Here is a 13,025-nt window from a genome sequence, read left to right as displayed (position 1 = left end):
CGACTGCTACAGCATCCAACAGAGACCGGCCGAACAAGACAGACGGATGCCCTGCATCAGACTTGACGTCAACAATATTGGCTCCTTCAAAGTCCTCTCCTGTTACTTCCCACTCTCCCCAACATCTTCCTAGGAGACTTCAACCTCCCAGGTAACAAGGTCACCAATTTGACGAAGCAAGCTCTCCACAGCCTTCGACACCCTCAGTCTCACACAGTACAAGGAAGACCAAACGCACCAGAAAGGTAACATCCTCGACCTAATCAACACTTCACAGTCTTCCCTCGACTACAGCTCTCCGCTTCTGCTTGACTGGTCTGACCACCTAGCTGTGCCTTTGAACATCCGCCACATCACGTCAGTCAAGCACTCCCAGTAGAAACCCAGCAGACAAACTTTCAGGAACTTCCCAGTGGAAGCCCTCACAGAAGACCTTGCCAAACTACACCTTACGTGGACCAAACACCCCCAACCAAACTTCGACTCCCTAATGGAAGCACTCAATGCCACCATCTCAGCCTCCATCAACCAACACGTGCCTCTGAAACAACGCACCTGCAAACCAAAACGGACAGCACCCTGGTACACGCAAGAACTCAACGTCTGAAAAAGAGTTATAAGGAAAAAAGGAAACCCAACGCAGCTCCAGAGCTGCATCTGAACTCTCGCTCCTCAAGGAACTCTGAGCAACCCGAATCAACACTGCCAAGGTCCCCTAATATCAGAATACCATAGCAGAAACTGACAACAAAAGCAGAGCCCTCTTCAAAGCGGTCAAGCACTGCAACAACCTGCTACCCAACCCTGCCATACCACACTATCGAATAATCCACTTCCATCAACACCTACTTCATCGACAAAATCAGCAAGATACGCCAGCACATAGAAGCCTGCTCTGCATCCACAGACCACCTCACGTCCCTCCTCACGAAATCTCCACACCCTGGACAACATTCAAGACACTCTCGACAGAGGACCTCGTAGAAACCCTGGCCACCCTCAAAGCCACATCGTATACTGATGACATCCTCCTAGCATCCATCCTCAAGACCCTCCCAGCAGAAGCTATCCTTCCCTATATGGAGATCATCAACAGCACCCCAACTCAAGGCACCTTCCAAACGACCCTAAAAACAGGACAAATCCTCCCTCCACTAAAGAAATCCCCTCGGGATCCCGACAACCTAGGTAACTATCACCCCATTTCCCCTTCCTAGGTAAGATCATCGATAAAGCGGTAACCGCACAACAGCAGCAATACAATGTTAAGATGGATTTCTGAACTCTGTCCTGGAGGGGCAGAGGTTCAGAAGGCCAGCCTAGTTTCTTGGAACATGGTAACCTCTGGACAAGCCAGACCAATCAAGGTAGCGATCGCGGCGGTCAAGACTAGGTCTCAAGAGGGGTGAGGGTGACTGAAAGCCCGCAATGAGCACACAAAGCAAGGACACTTACAAATTACTCCAAGCAGGTGTTATATTAAAAATATAGACACGTTTATTACAAGGCCTTTGTAATATTGACCATAGCAAAGAATCACGATAAAACTCAAGTAAACCAATATATCACAATCAAATATAGTATATATATACACAATTACCGAAGGGTCTAAAGAGTTAGAAGCACGAAATATGCAGACCACCTAGATGGGGAGGAAAACAGGCAGTGCAAGTAATCGTTTAGACCCAGTTCGCCTTCAGAGGCCACCTAACTAGAAGAAAGTCCGAGCCCTACGAAGATTGGAGCCTTGTGCTCAAAAGTACCTGCACACGCTGGTGCCGATGGGCCAAGAGGAGTCTCTTCGAGGAAGTCAGGCAGTTCAGAGTGGTGAACAACGAAGGGCGAACAGATCTCCGTTACTCAAGCGCAGCCTCCACTTGCGGGCAGAAGCAGAGCGCGAGTACGAAAAAGGTGTGCTGTTTAACACAGCGAGGAAAAGCTACGGGCTACTGCAGGAGGGCGACCAGTTCCTAGCGTTGCTACTCACCGGTCCCCGATGCAGGCAGACCCAGGCTTCTCCGCGTCAGTTTCAGTGCTGGCAGGTTCAGATGCGAGCAGGGGACGTCTCAGCGTCGTGTAGATTCCACGGCAGCAGAAGTTAGAGTTGAGGATGTCCCAAACGCAGTGAACCAACACAGATTGTTACCACAGTAGGGCAACGGAGCGGCCGTGTGTATTTCAGCCCAAGGTACACTTCTCACTTCAGACCTGGGGATGCCAAGTGTACGAATCGTGTGAGAGTGCTAAGGACTCGGAATACAACACAACCTGACGGCGGTAACAGAGCAAGACTCCTGTGTAGGCTGGTCAGTCCACTGGATGGCCCAGAGACGCTTCCGAAGGCTTACGTGCAGGAGATGATGAAGATGCAGAGAATAGTTGTTCCCACTATTCCAAAGGGTCGAAGTACCAGTATAGGCCTTCTCGTTCGATCAGAGGCAGAATGGTTTCACAGAGCGACAGCAGTGCAGGGGAGCAGTCCTTCAGCGGGTCACCAGCGATTCCTCGGTTCAGCCTCGTAGTTGCAGGATACTTGGCTCCTGTATCCGTCGTTCGTGAGAACTCAGGAGATCGACCTGGTAGTGGTGTTTCCAGCCTCCTCTTATCCAGAGTTCCCTTCGCGCCAAAACAGAGAGGACCCAATGGGAGATCTGCTCACAAAACACTCACACCATACGTGGACCTATCACGGACCACGGTGGTCCCAGGCATTCAAGAAACACTACACTCTCTGGCACCCAGGATGTGTATTGGGACCAGACATCCCAGCCCACATCCTGGAGGCACACACAAGGCCTGTAGAAGCCCGCGAAAGCATCTGTGTTTTTCGCGGGAAAGTACATGCCCAAATAAGGAAGGCCCCGGGTCGGCTCGACCTGGGGAAGTTGAAGGGGGCAAGACGGTCAGCGGGCCGGACAAAGAGCCTCGTTGTCTGGCCATTTTGGAAGCTAGGCCTCCATTTTGGGCTAAGCGCGAGAAACGCACTTAAACAGCCAAAAGGAGCTCAAAACACAAAGAAACTATCGCTGCCACCAGTCCCGTCCGTGATTCACTTGCACCGTTCGTTAACAATCCAAAGAGAGTGTTTAGGGCCTGTAGAAGACTAGAGACCCAAGAAAGCAGTAGCTTAGCTTACAGTGCCCTCTTGTGTCATGTTGCGCGAAAGCTGCAACATGATAAAAGAACTACGTAAAACAACGTTTCCCGGTACTGACTGTTTTAAGGGCATGTCAGTTTCCCCGTAAGAATGGAGCGAAAGCCCAGAGGAGTGCGGCAGAAGGCTGCACTTCTCGGGCAAAGTCTAGATCATAGTGAAAAACAACAGCAAAAAGTTTAGGGGTTGCCACATGGAAGGAAAATTACCTACAATTAAGAAATCTTTCCTAACACTAGCGACACCAACAATCTCCACCAAACCTACCAACCCAGATGCAGCACGGAGAAAGCAACCATGCAGGTGGGCAACGACACCCTCAATATACTTGAGGATGGCCACCCCTGCCTCCTGGTTCTACTCAACCTCTCTGCTGCTTTCGTCACAGTAGACCACCAGGCGCTTACGGACACCCTACATTGGCGCATGGGGATCAGCAACCTTGTCCTATGCTGGTTCAAGTACTAGCTAGCCAACCGCAAGCAATTTGTTCAGATGCACTCCTCTAGATCACCCATGCTACCCATCACCTGTAGAGTGCTTCAGGATTCCATCCTCTCCCCGGTGATCTGTACATGGAGCCGCTGGCAGCCCTCCTAGCCGCACACAACATCCACCAATACACTGATACACAGCTATACCTCAAGATCGACTCCATCAAGGACATCCATGGGCTCAAAACTTGCCTCTCGCTGATCCAGTCGTGGAGGTCCAGTGCATACTTGAAGCTCCACCCGTCCAAGACCGAATTCCTACTCCTCACCAACAACACTGAACACCCAGACATACAGATCTAGCTAGCAGCCATGAACCCTGAGGGTTTCACACCTGAGCATACATCCTGCACCAAGTCCCTCTGGTTGCACATCGACAAACACCTCTCCTTCAAGCCACGCATAGCTAAGAAGACTCAGACAGCTTGGTGTCAGCTCTCCCTCCTGGGAAAAGTCAAGCCTTTCCTCCCTTCGGACAGCTTTAGATGCACTGTTCAAGCACTAGCACTATCCCACCTGGAGGGAACAATGCACTCCTCGAAGGACTCCAGTCTACCTCCCTTGTGCCCCTGAGAAGTGTCCTACACGCGGCCGCACGCCTCATTAAGGATCTAGCAGGTACGACCACATAACCCTGGCCCTTATCGACCTTCACTGGCTCCTACTGCACGCACAAATCACCTTCAAGTCTTGCTGCATCATTTATAAGGCAGTTGCCCTCAAGTCATCCAGCTACTTCGCAGAGAAACTCCACATCTCTGGCAGACAGCACACCACAAGAAGCTAGGACACAAGCAGACTTGATACCCGTATCTGCAAAGAGGAAAAGACCAGAAAACAAGCCTTCTTTGCCTACGCCCTAAGACTATTAACCTTCTCCCCGTCGGCATCAGAATCACCCCGACGCTCCTACAATTCAGAAACAAACTTAAGATCCACCTCTTCAAGGTGGTCTCTCCTCCTCCACACCTAGGCCATCATATCACCCCTTGCGTCGCCTAACCCGCTAGACGCTGCCCACCTCCCAGTACAGCTGTACCCCTTCCTCTGTGCCCCTCTGTATCCTACCCCCTGCTGTATATCTGTTCTATTCTTCCCCCTGAAAAGTGCTCTGTTTTGCAGCTGTAATGTTGTACACCCCTGTAAAGCGCGCTGTTGCTTCTCGAGCTAGGTCCGCCTTCAACAAATACCATAATAATAATCAACCATCACAATAAGTGTTTACTGGGCTAGACTGGCATTTTGATGCAGCCAGTTTGGGCATGTTTTCATACCGTGTCATTGCATTTTTAAAAAGGTACAGCAAACTGGCGTATGTTTTTACGTGGGGATACTGCCATATTTTTGCAGAACAAGCGTGGATCTTTTTTCTTATTGCATCTTCATTACTGGCATTATGTGCAAAGCAAACATGAATAGGTGCTTGTACCGGAATATATTGGTGCACACAGCATGGAAATGTATGAGCGCAGTCAATGTGATTTTTTTTAGGATTTATTTTAAATGGGATATATCATGGAGCATCATAAAATGTGTGTTGGCGAAATGGCTCTCTGCGCTGTTGGTGACTTGCATCTACTGGATTTTTTTCATGAGTTACCCTAAAAACCTTGGCATTTTACCCAATTTTTCAAAAAAGGGTTTTGAAAAATGCACCATTTTAAGCCATTCTTTTTATTTTTTAAAAAAAAAAAGGTCTGGGCAGGGGAAGATCCCAACACCTCCTGAATGTTTTAGGCTTCCTCACTGTTAGGAAAGATTTCGTAACTGTGGGTAATTTTCCTTCCATGTGGCAACCCCTAAACTTTTTGCTGTTGTTTTTCACTATGATCTAGACTTTGCCAGAGAAGTGCAGCCTTCTTCCGCACTCCTCTGGGCTTTCGCTCCATTCTTACGGGGAAACTGACATGCCCTTAAGGCAGTCAGTACCGGGAAACGCTGTTTTACGTAGTTTCTTTATCATGTTGCAGCTTTCGTGCAACATGACACAAGAGGGCACTGTAAACTAAGTTACTGCTCTCTTGGGTCTCTAGCCTTCTACAGGCCCTAGATACTCTGTTTGGATTGTAACTGATCGGTGCAAGTGAATCACGGACGGGAATGGTGGCAGCGATCGTTTCTTGTGTTTTGAGCTCCTTTTGGCGTTTTAAGCGCGTTTCTCGCGCTTAGCCCAAAATGGTGGCCTGGCTCCCAAAATGGCCAGGCCACGAGGCTCCTTTGTCCTGTCCGCTGACCGTATTGCCCCCTTCACCTTCCCCAGGTCGAGCCGGCCCGGGGCCTTCCTTATTTGGCATGTACTTTCCCGCGAAACGCAGATGCTTTCGAGGGCTTCTACAGGCCTTGTGTTTGCCTCCAGGATGTGGGCTGGGATGTCTGGTCCCAATACACATCCTGGGTGCCAGAGAGTCTAGGGTGGTGTGAATGCCTGGGACCACCGTGGTCCGTGATAGGTCCACGTATGGTGTGAGTGTTGATGAGCGGATCTCCCATTGGGTCCCCTCCGTTTTAGCGCGAAGGGAACCGTGGATAAGAGGGGGCTGGAAACGCCACTACCATGTCGATCTCCTGAGTTCTCACGAACAAAGGAATACAGGAGCCAAGTATCCTGCAACCACGAGGCTGAACCGAGGAATCGCTGGTGACCCGCTGAAGGACTGCTCCTCTGCACTGCAGTCGCCTTGTGAAACTCTTTCTACCTCTGATCGAACCAGAAGGCCTGTACTGGTACTTCTACCCTTGGAATAGCGGGGACAGCTATTCTCGGCATCTTCACCATCTCCTGCACGTAAGCCTTCGGAAGTGTCTCTGGGCCATCCAGCAGACTGACCAGCCTACCCAGGAGTCTTGCTCTGTAACCGCCGCCAGGTTGTGTTGTATTTCGAGTCCTTGTCACTCTCACACAATTCGTACACTTGGCATTCCCAGGTCTGAAGTGAGTAGTGTACATTTGGCTGAGATACACACGGCCGCTCCGTTGCCCTGCTGTGGTAACAAACTGTGCGGGTTCACTTCGTTTCGGACATCTTTAACTCAACTCTGCTGCTACAGAATCTACACGACGACGAGACGTCCCCTGCTCCCCTCAACCTGCCAGCACTGAAACTGACGCGGAGAAGCCTGGGTCTGCTTGCATCGGGGACCGGTGAGTAGCATAGCTAGGAACTGGTCGCCCTCCTGCAGGAGCCCATAGCTTTTCCCCGCTGTGTCAAAACAGCACGCCTTTCCGTACTCGCGCTCTGCTTCTGCCCACAGTGGAGGCTGCGCTTGAGTCGGGGAACTCTGTTCTTCATTTGTGCACCAAACTGAACTGCCTGGTTCCCTCGAAGAGACTGCCCTTTTTGCCCGTTGGCACCAGCGTGTGCAGGTACTTTTGGGCACAAGGCTCCACTCTTCGTAGGGCTCGGACTTCCTTTTAGTTAGATGCCTCTGAAGGCGGACTGGGTCTAATCATGATTTTGCACTGCCTGTTTTCCTCCCCTTCTAGGTGCCCGTTGGCACCAGCGTGTGCAGGTACTTTTGGGCACAAGGCTCCACTCTTCGTAGGGCTCGGACTTCCTTTTAGTTAGATGCCTCTGAAGGCGGACTGGGTCTAATCATGATTTTGCACTGCCTGTTTTCCTCCCCTTCTAGGTGGACTACACATTTCATGCATCTAACGCTTTAGACTTGTTTGTATTTGTATATATATTGTATTGGTTTGGTATGTGTTGGTTTACTAGAGTTGTATTGTGATTTCTCGCTACGGTCATTGTTTTAAAGGCCTTGGAATAAATGTGTATATATTTTTAATATAACACCTGTTTGGAGTAGTTTGTAAATGTCCTTGCTTTGTGTGCTCATTGCGGGCTTTCAGTCACCCTCACCCCTCTTGAGACCTAGTCTTGACCACCGCGATTGCTACCCTGATTGGTCTGGCTTGTCCAGAGGTTACCCTGTTCCAAGTAATTAGGTTGGCCTTCTGAACTTCTGCGCCGCCAGGACAGAGTTCAGAAATCCGTCTTAACACTCACTATGCTCCATCACACTGGAGGGAAATATTTACGTCCCTCCAAAAAAAGAAAAATTCACCAGTTACCGCTGGGATGTGCAGCAAGAAAGTGAAAACCCTGAACAATTCTATGGATGCAAAGGACGATTCCTGCAACCACTGCTGAAGAACAAATGGAGCAGTGGCCTCCTTTCCCCCCCCTGTACTCAGGTCATCAGGTAATGTCCCCAAATATAATGTCGCCAGGAAAAGCCATTGGCGACATTATATATTGTCATATTATGTGTGGGGATGGGTTGAAGGGATGTCTCCTGCTCTCCTTGTAAAAATCTGGGGAGTGCGGGGATGTCCCCCGCATGTTCAATGTAATAATGTCTCTGAAAAAAACAGCGGCTTTTTTATCAGGAGACTTTTTTGCGGGACATTATTACATGCAACTGTACTCGGTGGCTTTACGTGATGTTTCATCTGTTAAACAGTCTAGCCTTGACTATCATTTAAAACTGAGGTATGAGAGATATCTTCTGTAAAAATGACTGCCTATTAATTAAAGCTGAGCTGGAAGTGATGTCTCTTCAGCAAAATACCACCTCTAATTACACATGATTTGAAACTGCGCTGTGACTGATGTTTGCTTGAGTTAAAAGAATGCAGTCTCATGCTAAGTCCAAGGGCATTTTTGCAACTGTTGAACCGGAGTTAACTTTTTAGGATGTATATTAACTTGATGCAAAACTTGTACTGCATTAAACCTACTCTGAACATGTGATACAATCTCACCGACACAGGTAAGTGGAATTAACTTTCTTTATTGGCGAGACCCCGCAGCCTCTAGCTGCGGCTCCCCTCGCTCAACGGCCACTGTGGAATGTTGATTGCTGAGCGTGCATCAACATTCCACCAGTGTGCCTATGCACGAGCCCGTGCATATTACAACATACTTAATGTCACGTGTTTTAACCAGCTCGGTAAAATATAGGCATATATAAACCAGATATTCCTCATGACGCTTATAAGATGTGCCACCACCTGGACCCACCTTGTTGTATTTGTGCCCCCCCTCCCCCACCCCCCCAGTATGTTCTAGTGACACCACTGGAGATGGTGCTTTTCCTATAACGTTGCTAGAAACGTATAAAAAGGTGCCTACCTTTTAAACTTAGGAAGCAGTATTTTAATAGTTCACGAAGATTACAAATGAAATGAGCGATTGCACAGGTATTGTGATCACACCTTCACAAGCCCTTAGTGTCTCCACCCAGTTCCGAACAACCGAGGATCAAAACAAACCCAACACGCTCACAGGACAAAGGCTTGGTGTGCCCCATTATCCCCCCCAACCAGGAAACGTATTTTAGCCAGGTATCAGATCCAGCTCTCCCACGTTGAAGAAGTTGCAGGCATGACGCTCAACCCAGGGGTTCCAATGGCAAAGGGTTGCAATATCAAGAGCATGTCAAATTTCTCGCTTGAGGCAGTTATGTGTTTACGCTTAACCAATCATGAACATGACAACAGCAAACGGGCAGAGGACAAACATCCTGCCAGGAGATATCAATATACCTCCCATGATGACGCCACGACTGAACTGTTCCGTTTTTAGATGCCTCTCGCCTCCCAGTGACAGGCGTCCCTTTGTGAAATTTAATATCCGAACTGGAGTGAATTGCACCGATTGACAAAAACTAAAGAACAATTCAACCTCCTCGTCTCAGGGGACGACCCCAATCCTGCACAGATTTTAAATTTGTCATCAGCCGCCTAAACGTTTAGATGCTGGCTTCGACCCCGAATCCTGCTCTGCTTCAGTTCATGAAAGGACTTCAGGGGCACCCACCACCTCAACTGAGCGATTTCCACATCATGGGCTACAAATAAAGTTAACTTCATCAATATTGAGCGAGCGTGTGGGGCTAGACAGCAGCGTGTTCTTGCACAAACCAGCATGCATTTCACGACTCTGACAGTACGTAGTTGTTTTCAAATTATTCCAGCACCTTGTGTCTCACATAAGAAAATACCAGCAGGAAACAAAGAGCAAGCCTCTGCCTTGCTGGCCACTCACCCCGGGTGCCAACTCGTTAAGCTACAAGGTACCAGTCTACCACTACCACTGATGTCTCGCGGCCCGTGAGGAAATCACGTTACGCCTACTGAACTGCACCCACAACCAGGATGTTACGTGCGCGTGAACAATCAGCGCGAGAACCCGCACGTACCCCCAACCAAAGCAAGACTGCACGCACACTGGTGCTTACGTCGGCAGGGTGTGTGAGGGGTTGGTTCAAAAATATCAAGGAAGGCGGAGTCAGATGATACTGTAGATGCCATTTCGTATCTCCTCTCCTTCTTCTGCTCGTTAAAGCGTTTTGGATCGCTTTCGGACAAATTGATGATGTGTACCTGTTATGAAGGTCCTTTCGGTATCAGGTAATATTATCCCCATATATATGGTCGCCGTAAATAATATCGCCGGGAAAAAGTCGTGGTGATATTATTTGGGTGACCATATATATGGGGACAGGGGTTTGCGCCCGCATGTTCCATGTAATAATGTCCCCACAAAAAACAGCAATTTTTCTGCATGGCGATATTTTTGCAGGGACATTATTACATGGAAACGGTCATTCATGCTGGCGCTTACACACAGACCTATTGTCCAGTTATAGGCTGTTCTAGAAAGTTTTATTGTATATCTGTACTAGGGTGACCAGACTTCTCGGTTTTCCCGGAACAGTTCAAATCACCTGGGCCAATGGTAATTATTTTTCACAACACATGTTTTCACACCACGTTCACAATGATGGAGTTGGAGGAGTGGTGCGAACCCCCAACCTTTCAGGTACAAGTCACATGACTTACTGACTGTGCTACATAGACTGGCTTGAAAATGAAGGTACACTAACCCATATAATATCAATTGGAGCAGATACTTGTTTTGAATTGACATACCAAGATTCACAAACTGCACAAATGAGATCATATACAGTTTATAAAAAGGAGAAGTGCTGGAAATATGACCAGGTGGTGGTTGTGGGGGCGTGTTGGGCGAGGGGTGGTAATTGGTGGGCTCTGATGGGGTAGTGTTGAATTCATTGTCCGGCCATAAATGACTCTGACACTCCAGTGAACTGTTAACTTATTTACTTAAGTTCAGGTACATCAAATACAGTTCTTAGAGTCAGGTAAGTAAAAGGGGACATAGGACACCCACCGGCATCCTCTCTCAGGGCTTACATCCTTGCAACTGAGAAACCTGGAACACACTCATAGATAAACATTCTAAGCCCTGCATTCCATCTCAAGATTCTAGTCACTTGCTCCAGATGCATGCAAAGTTAATCACAACACATCTTCCCTCCATAGGGACAACAAAAACAGCAGTAAAACATGAGTGACAAGATCAATATTTCATCCAAAAAATGTGTCCAGTAAAGTCCCACCTGAAAAACAAAAGATTAAAGAAAGCATTTCACAATAACCAAAAACAACTCCAAAAGTGTAGACCTTGTCACCACTTCAAAAATCTATTAACATTAATGTCCATCTGTGGAATAAAATGAATAGTCCACCTGTGGAGAGAACATATTAATCTACCTACATGGAACAGCTAATGATGAGCACTGTTATCAACTTAATAACTCTAAAGAGGAAATAATCAACACTCATAACACTAATATCTCATCTGATTCCCTTCACACCACATCCACTGAAGCTACACATCATACACTTAGATCTAAAAATCCATGCACAGCACCACTCCCTACTCCTGCTACATCACCAGTGAGTAGTTTACATTTGCATTGCCGTATATATCACATTGTTTTAGCTGAATTTAAAACCACACTCTTCTTGCAAGAGCTAAACACTATAACGTTGACATTGCACCTGAGTCAACAATCACCATTCCCCACACACATACCATATAGGCCAATTGAGCATTGAATATGGTAACCAAGTAAAGGAAACGCCCCATCAATGTCCAAAATTCAAGCCTGCAGGACCTTTACTGATAATGTGCCTGTGGGAAAATGTAGGGTTAAAGAGCCAGTTCCCAAAAACATGTGTTTTGACACTCATCCAACATCACACTTGTGTCAAAGTAAAAACTAAATTGTGCATCAAATTTTAAGCTTTAAAGTCCACGTGTGAAGAAAACTTGTTAGACACAATATTCCTACCAGCAATCATTTTACTGAATACACTGAACCCAGCAACCTCCACGTGGCAGGCCAATACCACCAAACTTCAAAACTAGGAGCTAGCCCCTTCTGTAATGCAGCCACATAACAAAGGTGCTTCCATTGCACCTTTCTCCCATCAACCGCTGCAATGTTCATCTACGTGACTCCCTGACACAGCATTTTCTCATTTAAACTTTAACCAAAGTCACTTCAATTTTCAGCTCCTCATAGCTCCCTGTAGCGCTTCCTTGAGACTCCAGCCTCTGCCATTCCTAACCAATGGACCTCTTGACTTTCCACTGGCACTTTTAAGCAGCTCCCTTGGATCTCCTGTCAAATTACTTTTACTCTGCAATGCCGCTTGGCAGCCTCTTGCAGTGCCTCACTGTACACTACACTGCAGCACATCACATAGGGGCTCACTTGCCCTTACTAAAGCGCCTCTTCACTTCAGCAAAGCGCTTCACTTCAGCAAAGCGCCTCTTCACACCTCTTCACATCTGCAGCGCCTCTTCACATTTGCAGCACCTCACTGTTCCATACAGTGCCTTGCTGCCTCTGCAGCACCCCTTATGCAGCAACTCTTTACTGCATCTTGCAGCACCCCACTGCCCTTGCAGCATCACTTCACTGCCTCATGCAGCACCTCACTGCCTCTGCAGCGCCTCTTCACTGCCTGTTGCAGCACTTCAATGCCCTCGCAGCACCCCTTCACTGCCTCATGCAGCGCTCCTTCACTGCCCCATGCAGCGCCTCACTGCCCTCGCAGCACCTCTTCACTGCCTCATGCAGCACCTCAGTGCCTCTGCAGCGCTTCTTCACTGCCTGTTGCAGCGCCTTACTGCCCTCGCAGCACCTCTTCACTGCCTCATGCAGCACTCCTTCACTGCCCCATGCAGCTCCTCACTGCCCTCGCAGCACCTCTTCACTGCCTCATGCAGCACCTAACTGCCTCTGCAGCTCCTCTTCACTGCCTGTTGCAGTGCCTCACTGCCCTCGCAGCACCTCTTCACTGCACCTCACTGTGCCATACAGTGCCGTGCTGCCTCTGCAGCACCCCTTATGCAGCGACTCTTCACTGCCTCATGCAGCACCTCACTGCCTTCGCAGCACCTGTTGACAGCCATGGCTGCTCTCTGATTCCAGTGCCTTCGCAGCGCCTCTGTCTGGGCCTTTCTTGCGCCTCTGCCTCTGTAGCACCTCTG

General features: G+C 48.4%; 1 protein-coding gene across 1 annotated transcript in view; it reads right to left on the bottom strand.

The window, feature by feature from the left end:
- ACSL3 (acyl-CoA synthetase long chain family member 3) overlaps window positions 1–9,789 on the bottom strand; it is a 3,215,977-nt gene extending 3,206,188 nt beyond the window's left edge. The window contains exon 1 of the mRNA XM_069618147.1: window positions 9,702–9,789. The gene's annotated coding sequence lies outside the window, so the exon portion shown is untranslated. The remainder of the gene's footprint in view (window positions 1–9,701) is intronic.
- Between the last annotated feature and the right edge of the window lie 3,236 nt (window positions 9,790–13,025).

The sequence above is a fragment of the Ambystoma mexicanum genome, chromosome 10 (genome assembly GCF_040938575.1).
Source record: "Ambystoma mexicanum isolate Mex_15411 chromosome 10, UKY_AmexF1_1, whole genome shotgun sequence".
In the NCBI taxonomy this organism is placed as follows: Eukaryota; Metazoa; Chordata; class Amphibia; order Caudata; family Ambystomatidae; genus Ambystoma; species Ambystoma mexicanum.
This window is presented reverse-complemented; position numbering and strand designations above follow the sequence as displayed.